General features: G+C 37.2%; 1 protein-coding gene across 1 annotated transcript in view; it reads right to left on the reverse strand.

The window, feature by feature from the left end:
* Luzp2 (leucine zipper protein 2) overlaps window positions 1-15,943 on the reverse strand; it is a 171,042-nt gene that overhangs the window by 140,864 nt on the left and 14,235 nt on the right. The window lies entirely within an intron of this gene.

The following is a 15,943-nucleotide window of genomic DNA, read 5'->3' on the forward strand; positions in this document are numbered from 1 at the left end:
CTATCTATCTATCTATCTATCTATCTATCTATCTATCTATCTATCTAATCTTTCTATCTACCTACCTACCTACCTACCTATCTATTATCTATCTTTGAAATCTGTCATGTCTGTTTGTCAGTCAGTCTGTTTGCTTGCCTGTCTGTCTGTCTTTCATATTTGATATGTAATGGTTTAGGTGTCCAGATCAGAAGACAACTCTGCAGTTGCTAAGTTGGTTCTTTCTTCCTACAATGTGGGTTCAAGGAATTTAATTTCGGTTGCCAGGCTTGACAGAAAGCACCTTTTCTTGCTGAGCAATCTCACTGGCCATATCATCAGATTTACAGTAAATAAGAACTTTATCTTAAGCTTGTATATTTATTTATATTATTATTTATATTATTTGGGTCAGAGTCTTATGTGTAATTCATGGTAGTTTTGAACTCATGATTCTCCTTTTTTAGTCTCTGGAGGACTGAGATTTCAGGTTATACCATCATTATTGGTTTCATGAATATTTCAAAGATATGTACGTACCTCATTAATCTTGACAAAAGCTTAATATTATCAATGTAAATTTCTCTGAATGTAGATGCTACTTGACAGGCAGAATAAGACACAGGAACTATTTTGCCATGATTCATACAAACTCACAGGAAGAATCTAATTCAACCATTTTGGTGACTTATTCTAATTGCTTTGCAGATGTTTTCTCACCAATATTAACATTGTTACCATGGCATTTAACAAGAAACAAATTAAGCATATGTTTAAAGGGTAAAGAGAGGCTAAGTATCTGATTTGTGGAACAAGAAATAGGAGCTGAGTGTCTACTATTGGCTCCTTGTGTGGAATTGCATCTGGCAAACTCTCTGTGACATTAAAAGGCCCAGAAGGTTGATGCATTTGTCTAGCAGCAAACAATGAGCTCAAAGCAGAAAGGAAATTTAAAATGTTATTTTCAAAACAGTGAGCTTTTTTCTTATTTTACAGAAAAAATTCCATGCTTTGAACATTCACTGTACAAATTTAGATTTCCTTCAGATACCTTCCCATGACTCATCCTAATGTAATGAAAATTATATATCATAAATTTATAGCAGTAAATCCAGCATTCCAGTGTCAACTAAAGAACCCTTTCTGTATCTCAAGGAGCTATCTTGCTACTAATATAAGCCTTCAGATACTGGGTAGATAGTAGTATGTGGCCTTTTCTACCTTCTGTCTGCTTTATTTTATGTAGGTATTCATATTCCATGTCTGCCTAAATTTCTTTTTTATTCTACCCTTCTTGTTTTTTCTTCTTAGTTTCCATTGCTCCTATGCTTGACTTACTCTGAGCTATCAGAGTTCCGAGAACATCTGAAAGCAATGTAGATAAAAAGAACCTTCTAAGATGATTGCATGATTCTATATCAATAGCAGAAAGGATAAAGTTGCCTTTAATAGTTACACAGGGTTGTGAGGACAGAAAGTATGGTTTGGAAGCATATTTAGGAACATACACACAGCAATTAATGAAACTCTCTTTGCTGTGAGCAAGCCATTAACAGGCATGGAAAAGAAAGACAGACAATGTAGGAAATATAACCTTTTCTAGGAATTACAGGTTCTGCATTATGAGCTAGGAAAGGAGCCATGAAGACCAGTATCAGTGACTCTGCCATTAATTCTAAAACCACAGTTGATCTATAGGAAGAATTCAAAACTGGAAGAAAATAGGTCATCAAGGATGAACAAGAACCCCATGAATCCTATGAACACAATCTGGAAACTTTTCTTTTGCACTCTTAACTTTAAAGTGACTTCCATCATCATTTAGAATGGTACTTATTGTCATGAAACTCAGCCCAAGACAAAAGTTCAAAGAGGAATAACTGGAGCCACAAATCTGGCTATGGCTGACACCCATAAGGTAAAGAAAGACACATATTGTGGCTTTTGTTCCAGAACCATGCGACATCATATCTAGACCTTTAGGGAGGAAATGCAGTTTCCCTGAAGAACTGTTCATGACTCCTGCTTTGGACATACTGTTCATACATGTTCTCTCAAGGCACAGATACCTGTAAACTCATGTTCTCTGCATTTCCATGCAATGAGATGTTGTAGTTCCATGCTTGTGTTGGGAAGCATGTGTCTGCATTGCAATGTGATCTTGAGGAATCACGAGAAGACCTTCATTAAAAAGTCATGATTTCCCCCAATGTAGAATTATAAAGAGAGAGTTCTAGAAAATGTAGTGAATATTTTAAATATGCAATGTTCTCATTTGTACTTTGTATCAGTGTGACTCACTCATGTAGGGGCTCCCTAAGCAGCATCATAGTTCATATTAGGATACACAAGCACATGTAAACACACAAGCACACACACATACACACATACACACACATGCACACACACACACACACACATACACGAACAGACTCTATTTCTCACAAACACTCTCATATACGCTGAAAGAAAATGCATTATACCTGCACATATCACATTGACACACAAATGTATATATTAGTCAAACATATAGATCAAACACATACTCTGCACATATACACATAGCACATAAACATACAAAACATAGAAAAATACACACAAGTACCATATGCACATATACAAAAACATACTATACATAGAAACATGCTACACATATATCTAAATATACCATATACATATATACATACAGCAATACACTATGTACACACACACTCACATGAGTATACATGCATATATATATATAAATTATAATTCATTTTTTACATTAGGAAAGGGGTATTAACTTAAAATATATTTTGAATTACGGTTAAAATGGCCTCATTCTCAGAAAGCTACTTCTGAAGTCAGGCATGAAGACACAAGCCTATTACTAAGGAAACAGAGGCAGGAAGCTCTGGATTTGTAGCCAGCTTATGATATATAGTGAGACCATGTCTCAAACAACAAATAAACAAGACGTGAACTGCAATTCTATAAGTGCCTTTCTGGTCCTGTTCATTTTCTCAACCTTACTTCAAAAAACTGCTGTGCTATTTTTACACATTGTATTTCTGTCACATAGTGAAGAACTCACCGACTAAGGAAAATACATGACTTCTACTTGTAGCTGATGGAGGAAGCATGTCCTTAGCATTGCAGGTGGCAGGCTTAGGTTAGGTGTTAAACAGAGAAGAGAATGCATCTCCCAGTTCCAGAAGAACATTAGGTTGGTGGCCATTTCTAGCATACCATTACACACTAGTTCATTCATTCAGAGGCTCTACAGGCACAGCAGTCATTTCTCACAAGGTATTAGAAGCTGAGGAAAATACAACTGCCCAAGATAGAGAACATTCATCTCTGTTCAGTTAGCTGTTTCTTCACATCTGATTTTCATATTGAGAAATTTTTTTGAAACCAGTTTAAATGCAGACACCTTCTAAATAATAGCTCTCACATAGAAACAAGCCTGTCTGTGGAAAGCCTGACCTACAGCTCTTGCTTAGCTGTGAAGGTGCACTTTTACTGCAGTGTCTTTGAGATTTATATTTTCTCTATCATAAAAATCTGCCTTAGTTATCTTCCCAGAGGGAATGCAATGACTGCAAACCAATTATTTTTTCTCTTATCTCAAATTAGGCCATAGGACTTCTGGATTGGTACACTATTTCTGAGAAATATTTAAAAATAAAATCATTTCTTAGGTAAGGTCACCTCTCTTAAACTCTGGCCCCCTGCCTTCTTACACAATGGGCAGTTGGTATAAGTAGGAATTCAAGGACTCCTCTTTCTTTAGATTCTGTTAGGGTGCATGTGTGTGGAAAGTTCTACCAAGACCTAATTGTACCCACTCAAATCTTCACCTTTATACACATGCTTTGCAGACAGAGACTGTTTCATTTAATGGTGCTATCAATTTTCACCAGATAAAAATTTCACATTAAGAAGAAAGTTTATGGATCAGAGTTCGAGAATGTCAGAGTTTGAGAACCTGTTGGTGGTGTGCAACATCTGTCCAGGTTTCCCAAGGTGTGAAGTCCCCTTGTAGAAGTAGATAAGAAAGACAGACAGATGGGTTGGGGGGAGGAAGGGAAAGAGAGAGGGAGGGAGGGAGGAAGAAAGGAAAGAAACAAGAGAGCAGGAGGGATATTGCACCTTAAACTCTTTCTTAACTGTCGTGAAACGTTCACTATAGAGAAGTCTAGTATATTAACATCACTTCTATGTCCTCAAGTCCCTATACTAATGATTCAGCTATGAAGTCTTCAATACCTGTATTTAGGAAGACACATCAGACCATGAGAGGGCAAAACCTGTAATATGTCATGGAAAGTTTCTTTTCTTTTCTGGTCATGTAATTGTTGTGTTCCATAGGCTGCTTGTATTTGTATAGTCATCCTTTCACCCTTAGATTTAAGACTACACACACACACACACACACACACACACACACACTCACCTATTTTGTTTGGTGCCTATGTTTTCCATGATTTACTCTATTCATGAGGGTTTCCACTGAGATTTTAATTTGGCTTATTGGGTTTTCAAACTTCCAACATCATTTCAGTTTGAGGTTGGTTTAGTAATGTTCTTTACTGGATTCTATTTTCACATATTAGATTAACTTTCACATATCTTCTCATTCTGCCCTTTTACTATAGTCATATTAATACTCTTTGAGCTGTTACATGTTTGCATGAACAAATACCACCCCAAGGTTAGCACACCTCTTACTGTTCCTTTCCTCTATTGTCTTCCAGTACAATGTCCATTCCTCATTGTGCTACCAACAGCTGGGGCCCAAGATTTTGGTACAGTGGAGTCTGTGGCCTCTGGGGTAAGGAGGCGCAGGGCCTACACTAGGAATACAGATCTGATAGGCGTGGGTGGCTTCTATGGTAGGAAGAGTGGGCTTCATCCGAAGTGTAGATGTGAACCATCCCAGAAGAGCCTGGGAGCATGGCAGCACAATTCAAGGAGAGAATGAGCAGAAGGGTGAGAAAGTGCAAGGAGGAGGAAGTCAGTATGAGGCAGGGAGTACTGAAAAGCAGAGTTGACTCTATATTTTCACTCAGCTCTGGGAATTTAAACAATTTCCTCAAGGGCTGATTCCAAGTGAGTTCAATGTGTCATTTGGTATCTATGTACATATAGAATACAAAATACATTTTGGAACACTCACATATACACACATACGTATATATTTCAAAAGTACTGTATAAATAAGTAATAAAGACAAGACTCTGGACTTCTCTGGAGTGCACACTTCTAGGGTCGCAGTATGTGGTGCATGAAGCCTCCGTCCATATAAAAACATTCTCTGTTGCTGCTTCAGAGGACGATTCTCCCAATGAGTGTGTGTTTGGTTTGATGGCTTCAGACAAAGTGTCTGCTTTTGTGATGAACCTATCAGAGATTCTGGTTCATTATTGCTGAATAATATCTTCTCTTTGGCTTTGAAATGAAAAGACAGCAGCACTTTACCTTTGTGAGACAGAATCAATGAAAGCTTATACAAGATGGAATGCTTAAAGAAATTTAATAGGGTCAAGAGCATTAAGCACACAGGCATGGGGTGCTCTGAAATTCATTGTCATTGCCTTGAGCATTCAAAGGTAATCCTCAAAGACTCTATTACAAAGTAAAAACTTTTACCAAATATTACGAATGTTTGTAATATGTATATTGATTAGAATGAACTAAATAAAGAGAAAAGTAAAATGAACATGACATATTTTAAATGCACTCAGGGAACATAACATTTAAAAGTACCTTATAATACCCTATAAAGAAAGTTCTGCATCTGTATTCATGAGGTTCATGTTATGTTGTTCTGCTCCACAAGACAGCATGCTAAGTGTAATTCCCTGTGACATGTGGAAAGCTTATGGTTAATACAAAGTATTGTGTAAAATGAGGTCCTTTTTAATAATGTAAATTGGAAAACAATGGTGGAAATAGAAGCTTTTTGTTTTCTTTTTTAGCCTGTGGCTTTAGTGTCTTCTACATATCCATGCACACATACACATGCCTGGAGCTGGCGTAGTGAAATGAAAGCAAGAACAAGAGCAAGAGGGAGAGTGCATTTTAGGAATATTTTGGTGCTCAGGGGCCAGAGACTGGTAAGGAACCTTATTCCATTCAGTGTATGTTTCTGAGTGTGTTTGTGTGTATGTTGTAACTATCAAACATAATTTAAATCATAAGAATACAGTATTGTCTTGAAACACCAATTGGGATAGATTTATCCTAACTTAATGATGACAAAATCTATGTGTTCATGCATACATATGCACATGCATGGAGTTCAGGGGAGGAAGTGAGAGCACGAGAAAGAGTAAGAGGGAGAATGCATCTTAGGAATATTTTGGTTCCTAGAGGCCAGAGACTGGTAAGACTTGTTCCACTCAGTGTGTGTGTGTGTGTGTGTGTGTGTGTGTGTGTGTGTGTTGTAACTATCAAACAAATTTAAAAAATAAGGATAAGAAAACAGTATTGTTTTGAAACACCAATTGGGATAGATTCATCCTAACTTAATGATGATAAAATAGTCTAGATATTAGTGCATGTTTACATTTCTCTGAGGTTTACATAAATCTTTAATTACCTTGTTAACCAACCGAACTATGATCAAATTAAAAATATTCTGACAGAAAGAGGGAGAGGAAAGGAAAGTGAGGCAACTGATAAAGTATTTCAGTCTCAGGTTAAGTTTAAAGAATGGAAACATTTACAAAGCAGGTTAGGATGACTGAGCCTAGAAGGGCCTCCCTGACTGTGTGTGTCACATCTGTGATGACTGAGCTCAGAAGGGTCTCCCTGACTGTGTCATTCCTATCTGTGATACCTATTTACCACAAAACTTTTAAGTTTTATCCTAAAGAAATGGAATGCTTGCTAACACTTCAACTCAGTCTCATTAACAGTCACAGTAAGAGTTCATAGAATTTGCCACTGTTTTGTGGCTCTTTGTTCTACACTGAACCACTCCCTCTTGAGGAGAAGGCGGCTCAGAAAGCTCAGGGAGCTCATAAAATGTACAAGATCCAGAAAATGCTTTGCCATGATCTCAGCAGTATGCAGGAAGTAAGCAATTCTCTAAGAATAGAAAACTCTGTGGAATTTCCCCCAAGGTAGACAGAGAACACTGGCTGTTGTGAGTCATTACCTATGCTAGGTTGGGACTTTTGAATGAGGAATCTGCCTGAGTCACAAATTGTTCTATAAACAACTCCTTTTCTATGGTCATGCAAGCAACCTAGATATAGTCATTTATTCTTCAAGCTAGATTTGAGCAGAATCATTTCTTTGCCCTACCTTTGTCCTATCTAACTGGGGTGAATTAGAATAGACTTCCTAGGAAATATCATGTACCAGCACCATACAGCACATTTAAGTTATTTACAGTAATGACAGCCTGGTTATTATGTCAGTGCCATCTCTACCTACGAATTTTCCTGCTGCTACTTATGAAATAGCCAAATTTATGTATTAGTCAGTGTTTTATGGCTTTGAAGAGACACTATGGCCATGGTAACTCTTTTAAAGGAAGGCATTTAATTGGGACTTGCTTACAATTTCAGTGATTAAGTCCATTGTCATCATAGTGGAAAGCATTGCAGCATGAAGGCAGTCATGGTACTGGAGGAGTGTCTGAGAGTTCTACATCCAGAACGACAAGGCAGCAGGAAGAGATACTGAGCCTGCTTGGATTTCCGAAACTGCAAAACCTATGCCCACCTAGTGATATACTTCCTCCAAAAAGGCCATACCTACTCCAACAATGTCACACCTCCTAATCCCTTTCATTCTCTGATGACCAAGCATTCAAATATATGAGGCTATGGGGCCATTCTTATTCAAACCACCATATTCCACTCACTGAGCTCCAGAGGCTAGTAACCATATCTTAACACAAAAATGAATTTCAGTCCAACTTCAAATGTCCTCAGAGTCGAACAGTCTCTACACTGTTTAAGAGTACAAAGTTTAATGCCACTTCTGAGATTCAAGGCAATCTGAATTGTAGCCCTTTGTAAAATCAAAATAAAAAAGCATATCACATATTTCAGCACACAATGGCACAGAATGTATGCTACCATTCCAAAATGGAGGAAAGGGAGTTTGGTGAGGAAATACTGGACCAAAACAAGAGCAGGAAGTGCTGAGAAACTCCAAACATTGTATCTCCATATTTAATGTCAAAGTACTCTTCAGAACTCCAACTCCTTTCTGTGGACTGCAACACACTTGTATCTCTTGGACTGGTTTGACACTCTGTTAGCAGCTTTCCTTGGCAGATATCTTATGACTGCCATCATCAACATCTTGGGGGCTCCAACAAAATTCAGTTTTACAACTTTACACAATGCCTATCTAAGACTCCAGAAGGGATATCCCAAACATATTCCTGTCCTCAGTGGCTTTTCTTAGTCATGAAGGGAGATTTCACAATGCCTGTCTAATAATCTTGACCATAAACCTAGAACCATTTATCTGAAACTGTCAGTTTCTTCTGCTTGCTGGGGCTGTAACGTGACCCCATTGTTCAAATACATTTTTCTGAGCTTTCTGTTTTTTATAGTTTCCATCATTGTTTAAAATTTCCTCTAATACCCTTTCACTAACTTTAATTCCTTTTCACAAGTTGGGATCGTAGCTGGGTGGGTCTTGCCCTGAAGTCACCATTACTTTTATTCCATCTAGCATCAGGCTTCTCATTAAATATTTTATCTCTTGAACACTGGGTTTAGCTCTATTTCCTGGTGCTCTCTTTCTCCTCCAACTGTACATTTGTAGCTCAATTTTAATCTAGCAACATGGATGGTCTGGCAAGAGATCACCTCCAAAGACCTAGATCTGTGTGAGCTGGCTCGGATGCAGACATGCCACACACCCTTAATCCCTCTGTCTGGAATACAGACATGCCCTTAGTACACACCTTCAATCCCAAACAATGAATCTGTTTTTAGAGTAAAGAGTCATGCAGAGAGGAAGAGTGTAGTTCAATGAGTGAAGTTCAGTTGAGACCAGGCAATGAAGTGGAGTTCAGTTCGGTAAATTCAGTTCAGGAAGTGGAGTTTAGTTCAGTCAGTTCAGTTCAGTCAGTTGAGGCAGTTGAGTTGAGTTCAGTGAGTTAGTGCAGTGGAGTTCAGTTTGTGCAGTTCAGTTCAGGTCAGCAGAGGCAGTTGAAGCCAAAGAAAAAGAGGGAGCCAGAAGATTAGAACAAACTGCCAGTGTTAGTTTAAGACCAAGCAGAATAATTCAGTGAGAAGCTGAGAGAAGTTAGTTTGAATCAGTCAGCTTGGAGAGGACGTTGAGCCAGAATAACTGAGTTGATCCAGCCAGCCATAGATTAGAGGGAGCTGGAAAGGATTAATTTATGTAGCAGTAAGCTTGTGGGATGATAATGACATTTGGTGAATAAAAGTAACATTTATAAAATTTTGTATTTTCTCTTGTTCAGCTTGCTTTTATTTTCAGTATAGATCTGTATGAAAATAGCCATGTGACACAGTCAATACCAGGCTACCAGGCTGTCTTGAAATCTCCTCTGTTGATGCCATTAATCCAAAACTCTTCAATTTAGCCTTAGGAAGATTTTTTTTTCTTTTGGACAAAGGGAGAAAGCCAAACTATTACAAGGAGGTCTCTAGGCCACTTACTAATATTCTTCTCCTCTAAAACACTTTGAGGCTGTCATCAATATTGCTCTCAGTGCCACTATCTTCCATGCCACCACTGATATGGCCTATTAAGCCCCCTCCAGGCATTCAACTGATTTCCTAATCTAAAGTCCCACAGTCTATTTTCCACCAAGAAGCACAGAAAGGCCTATCACAGCAATATCCTGCTCCCTGGTACCAATTTGGGTTTCAAAATTCCAAGCCAGGCCCAGTGTCTTGTTCTCTCTTTCTGCTGTGGATCTGGATGTAACTCTCAGCTACTTCCCTAGCACCATAATCATTTATGTTGTCATGCCCCCCTGCCAAGATGACAATGGACTAAATCTCTGTAACTGTAAGTAATCCTCAATTAAAATTAAACACTTTCGTTTATAAGAGTTGCTTTGGCTATGGTGTCTCAACACAGCAATAGGATACTGACTAAAACAACTGAGTAACAAAAGAAACACATTCTATAGTTATAGAAGAAAACAAGACAAAGTTTATAAATCGTTCGATTAAAATCATGAAGTGTGAGATTTCTCCTGAGATCCCTTGTCTTTCCCAAGGGGTGAGCTTCTGTCAGAAATTTCCAAGGTAGTATTGCTCGAATGCCTCTTTTATTTCCATATAGTGTTAGCATTCTGTTGCTCTAGCTGGAGTTTTTCTATTTTCAAATCTCTCTTTCCTACTCTTCATACTACCTCTTACACTGCACATGAATCAGATCACTTTGTCTCTCTTGTCTCTCTGTCTGTCTCTGTCTCTGTCTCTCTTTCTCTTTCTCTCTCTCCTCTTTTTTTCCTGACCCCCCTACCCTGTTCCTTTTGGGTGTGTACATGCAGAGGGTACTCTCATTGTATAGGTCAGGGGACATCTCTTTAGAGTAAGTTCATGTTTTTCAGCATTATGGGTTGAGAGATTGAAATAAAATCATCAGACATGGGAGTGAGTGCCTTTATCTGTAGAGTTATGTTGCAAACTCTTGGCTTCTTTATCATAAAGACATTTGCAACTAATTTGAACCACTCTCAATGTCATTTAGGATAAATTTATCATCTTAAAATTCTACATGAATAAATATTTTTAAAGCTAACTGTGGCATACTGTTTTGGGTGATGTTTCAGTCAAATTGTGTATTATTAAGCAAGTTTTAATTGAAAAGCATATAACTGGTAAATAATGGTTAATTTGTAGAGATCCACGTAATCACATTTTATGTTAATTAAGAAAGAAAAAGGAAGGGAACAATGGTAGTTGTTCTTATAAAAATTTTATCCTGACAAGAAGAAATGTGTGACTCATATTAGTGTCTCTTTTTAGGTACAATTTAATTACTTAAAATCAAATAGATATATACTTATAAATATTTAGGATGGTAAGTGATGGTAAAAATAGTTACGGAAAGATAGGTAGATAGGTAAATGAATAGACAGATATATAAATAATAGATGATAGATAGAGATATATAGATGATAGATAGAGATAGATCATATATAGATATAGGCAGATAGATTAGATAGATAGATAGATAGATAGATAGATAGATAGATAGATAGGTAGATAGATAGAACTGCTCTGCTTTTCTTTCCCTAAGGTCGTACCATTTTTCCCTTCCAAGTACTGATACTTCACTCTATCTTAAAGAAGGAACACAGTGTTCACTCTTCTAGTAATTGCTTCAAAACATTTACAATATTGTGTTCTAACTGTAGAAAATCAGAAAACTGTATAGATTTGTACATGACTGACTGAATGTAAGATCTGCCTGTCTTTGCCATAAGTAAAAGACAGAGATAAATTTTAGTAGCACTGATTAACATGCACTTCTTTGATTACTTATGATTTTGAGCTACTCTATATATTTGAAATTTATTTTACTATTTATTTACTTGTATGTGCATATGTATTTCACATGTATACATATGGGAGACATTAGAAGAATCAATCCTCATAATTTTATAATCTCATTATTATGATCTATTGAAATTGGTCCAATCCACTAAAATTAAGAAAAATGAAGTCAAGCTAAGGAATATTCATTATTACTCAACAAACATTTATCAGCTGTCTAATATGGTCGAGAAAATGCATGGAGGATATAATGTTGAAAAATTAGCATTCATTTTTGTAGTGAAAAACAATCAGTGTTTGTATTGTTAATATAAATGAATTAAACACTTAATATATATTAATATGTAGATTTCATGCAATGTGCCCTTTACCACTGAAGAGTGTAGAATAAGAAGGAACAAATAGTTAATTGCTTCATAATCCAATCCAGAAACATTAATTTTTATGGGGAGTCAATCAGTGAGACGCAAGGATTTCTATCATGCATAGATTTTATTAGGCTTCAAGTTATCTTAAATTGTGGCTTTACGGACTCTTATTTATGTATAGTACAAAATAATTCTTATGATATTGATCTTGAGTTTTCATTACAGGTACTCCCAGTAGTATTTTTGTGTTTGTGACCTTTTAGCTTTTTCCTCTAACCTTTAACACATGACATTCATTCATTTGTCCTTCTGCAATGGAAGACACACTCCTTCTAGCTTCTTAGGATTTCTGGCTCAAATTTCGCATAAATTTTCTTTCATTTTTAAAGATTTATTTATTTCATATATGTGGTTATACTGTTACTGTTTTCAGACACAGCAGAAGACAGCATCAGATCTTATTACAGATGGTTGTGAGCCACCATGTGGTTGCTGGGACCTGAAATCAGGACCTCTGAAAGAGGAGTCAGTGCTCTTAACCGCTGAGCCATCTTTTCAGCTCAAATTTTCTTTTCTTAAATCTCTAATAATTTGTAACCCCTTAACCCTCCTGTATTTAGTCTGTGTGCTTGAGGAAAGAGTAACTGAGGTTCTACTAAGAGGGTAAAGGCTGACACAATTATGGGTGCTATGATGCGTTTACAGACAGGAGCCATGGCTCTCCTCTGAGAGGCCCAACCAGCAACTGACTGAGACAGAGGCAGATACTTACAGCTAACCATTGGACTGAGATCTGGGACCCCTATAGAGAATTTAGGGGAAGGATTGAAGAAACTGAAAAGGAGAGAACTCTATAGGAAGATCAGCAGTCTCAACTTAATCACACCCCTGCAGGCTACCTGTGTGTGTGTGTGTGTGTGTGTGTGTGTGTGTGTGTGTGTGTGTGTTGCAGAGCACTGCCTAGTCTAGCCTCAGTAGGAGAAGATGCGCCTAATCCTCCAGAAGCTTGAGGTTACAGAGAAGGACAATGCCTGGTGGGGTGGGGGTAGCACCCCTCTCAGAGGCAAGGGAGGGGGAAGGGACTGTTGGAGGGGGAGGAGGCAATGGCTGGAATGTAAATAAATAAAATAATTTTAAAAAACCTCTTCAAAGTAAAATAAAGGAAAATATATACAAAACTTAAAAAAAAAGGAAGGTAAAACCATGACAAGCTGTGACACAAAAGCTATGTGTGTGGGGGTCCTTAGAGCAGTGATGGTGGTGTTCTGGGATGCACCGATGCTCACAGATGAGAAGTGCTACAAGGGAGTGATGCAACCTGGAATACAGAACTGAAAGCAGCTCTTAGTCTTTTTCAAGACCCCAAAACATGGAGGCGATTGTCAGAAGTTCCCTGCCACCACTGATGTAGAGATAGCAAATATAAGAAAGAAACATACAACAGGAAGAGTTATCAGTGCTAACAAAGACACAGAGATTTGGTGTACTCTGCTTGAGTTGAGAATCACAAATTATTAAACTATGATTTACCCTCTGAAGTCTGGAGTTTATCATGGAAAGGAGTTCGAAAATCAGGAGGTAACCGAAATGTCAATGTTTTTCCAGATGTATTTCTTTGATAACTCTGGTATCCTCTATAATAAACCCCCCTTTCTCAAGGGAAATCTATTTGGCTTAAGTTGAATAAACCCTACAGAACCAAAGGATAGAAATGTGACTAACTAAACTATCCATTTTCCAGGATGTGGTGATTGCTGCAGGCATGTCAGTAATTTAGAATCTCGGAGATTTCTGTTAGAGCAAGCCAAGAAAATTCTTATTACTCCCTGGTTATGGTGGGAGATGTGAATTAGGTAATTGGGACTTTTGTTTGGTTTGCAAAGAAACACAAGAGGACATGGATGGTGTTTGTGAATACAGGATAGCACCCACATGTACTTTGGTATTTCTATTTATAAAGTTTTGGTTACTTACGTCATTACTGAGAAAATGCTTGTGCCCGCATATTGGTGAGTCAATTGCCTCAAAGTCTAACAACCATAGTGACTGTAATTGTTCACCTTTGTTGAGGGATTTTCAAGTTCCAAGTGCCCAATATGTATTGTTTTCGCATGTTCTAAAGTACCAACAGTTCAAAGTATATGGTAGGTAAAGTAGCTTAACAAAGGACATAAAACCAATGCTTTGTGTTTCCTTTCCTTGGAGAATTACAGGCACACACATCCACCAGATAAGAAAAAATCATGCAGATAAGGTTGTGAACACAGATGGATTCCCAAACTGATAGATTCTAAGATGCTACAAATGCAAGTTTCTCACTGGAATTTTCTGTAATAATTCACATGGTAGAATTAGTTGCTCACAACATAAATTTACTTCTGGTGTCTAATGCAGATTGTAAACTCTCCGGGGAGGGGAGGAGAGAAAGAGAGAGAGAGAGAGAGAGAGAGAGAGAGAGAGAGAGAGAGAGAGAATGAATGAATGAATCAGCATCCTTTCCTTACCTCCACCAAGTTAAAATGCTATGCCCTTGCCAAATGGAAAGTTCTTTGCTTTAGTGTATGTGATAGAGGCAGTTTTCAGATTTATGTTTCTTTGGCCATTTCGATTACATTGCTTTTACTGAAGAGCCTCTTACCACAGATACTTCCAGCCTTGATTCAAAGAGAAAAACACATCCTTTTCTAGTTAGCTTGCTTGAAATTGCACCCAGCAACAACAAACCACCAAAACTTAACAATTTTTTCACATAAGTGAATAACTAGATATCATTTTATATACAAGAAACAGGTCATTGTTTGCTGATGGTTGGTGAAAAGCATACATTCAAGTTCTTTATTTTTTTTCCAAAGACACCCAGATTTACACTCAATAATATTTCTGATCCTTACCTACTAAAATTTGCTAAGCTGCTTTTATCCAGCCACTAGAGTACCGAACCAAGTGGAATAGTTTAAAGACTACCAATTCTGTATTCACATCCATGTGAAAACTCAGAACGTGAACTAATTTAGAACTAGAATTTATCCACATATAATTAATTATAACAAAACAGTGTCATAACAGAGTAGAATAGGTACTAAAGCTAAGTCATGGATTTTTATATACAAAGAAGATAATACATAAAGACTGTAGACAGAGGAGAATCCCTAAGGAAGGCACAAGCAGGAACTACCCCAAATCCAAGAATGTCCTGGAAGGTCATGAGACAGTAAATGCTAGGAGAAAATGGGAAGGGATTATGTCCCAAGCCTTCAGGCATTCTTGAACTACACTGACTTTATTTCTGACACGTTGCTTCCAGATCTTTGAGACATCTAAGTTCTGCTTGGTCAGTGGTCCTTTCCCTTGTATTTATGTGGATGATTCATTGGATAATTTAAATGCTAGGTACAAATTATACATAATAATGTGCTGATCAAAAGGCATCCCAAGGCAGGAAAGTCACCATGAATAAAGTTAGAATGCTGTGAGGAAATATTATTAAAATATCCCAATCACGTCTTGGACTCGGGTTATATGTGAGGCAAAACTTACAACCTATTCATCTACAGGCAGTATGGGAATCCATTAGGAATAGTGACCTGAAGCACTCTATCACATTATAAAATACCTTATCCCCTCCACAGCACTGTGCTCACTGAGGCAAGAAGATGGAATGATTACCTTAGAGAGATTTACAGCCACATATTTACAGAGTTGAACTGAAATGGGTTTTCTTTAATTTACTAGAGTTTTCTTTACAGCAGTGTTCATTGGCATTTAGGATTTTTTCTGTTTGCTTAATTCATAGGCTCCTTTTAAGAAACAAACTTGTTTGTTTAAAAATAAATATTTACATGAATCATTTCTTATCGTTTTAGGACAAGTAGAAACACTATGATGATAACCATTGACAGGGGTTTCTCTGCATGTAGATAACTACAAATTGAAAATAGGCTTTAATATTCAAACCTACAGATAGTTTCCAATTATCTTGAAAAATAAAAATCAATGAAATGAAATTCCTTTTATTTCCTAAGCTCATATGAGGTAGTAACTCTTAGCATTATTTTTATTCTCTGTTAGTGCATAACAAACTCAACTTGCAATTAGAAT

Source organism: Grammomys surdaster, unplaced genomic scaffold (genome assembly GCF_004785775.1).
Source record: "Grammomys surdaster isolate TR1022 unplaced genomic scaffold, NIH_TR_1.0 125801, whole genome shotgun sequence".
Taxonomy (NCBI): domain Eukaryota; kingdom Metazoa; phylum Chordata; class Mammalia; order Rodentia; family Muridae; genus Grammomys; species Grammomys surdaster.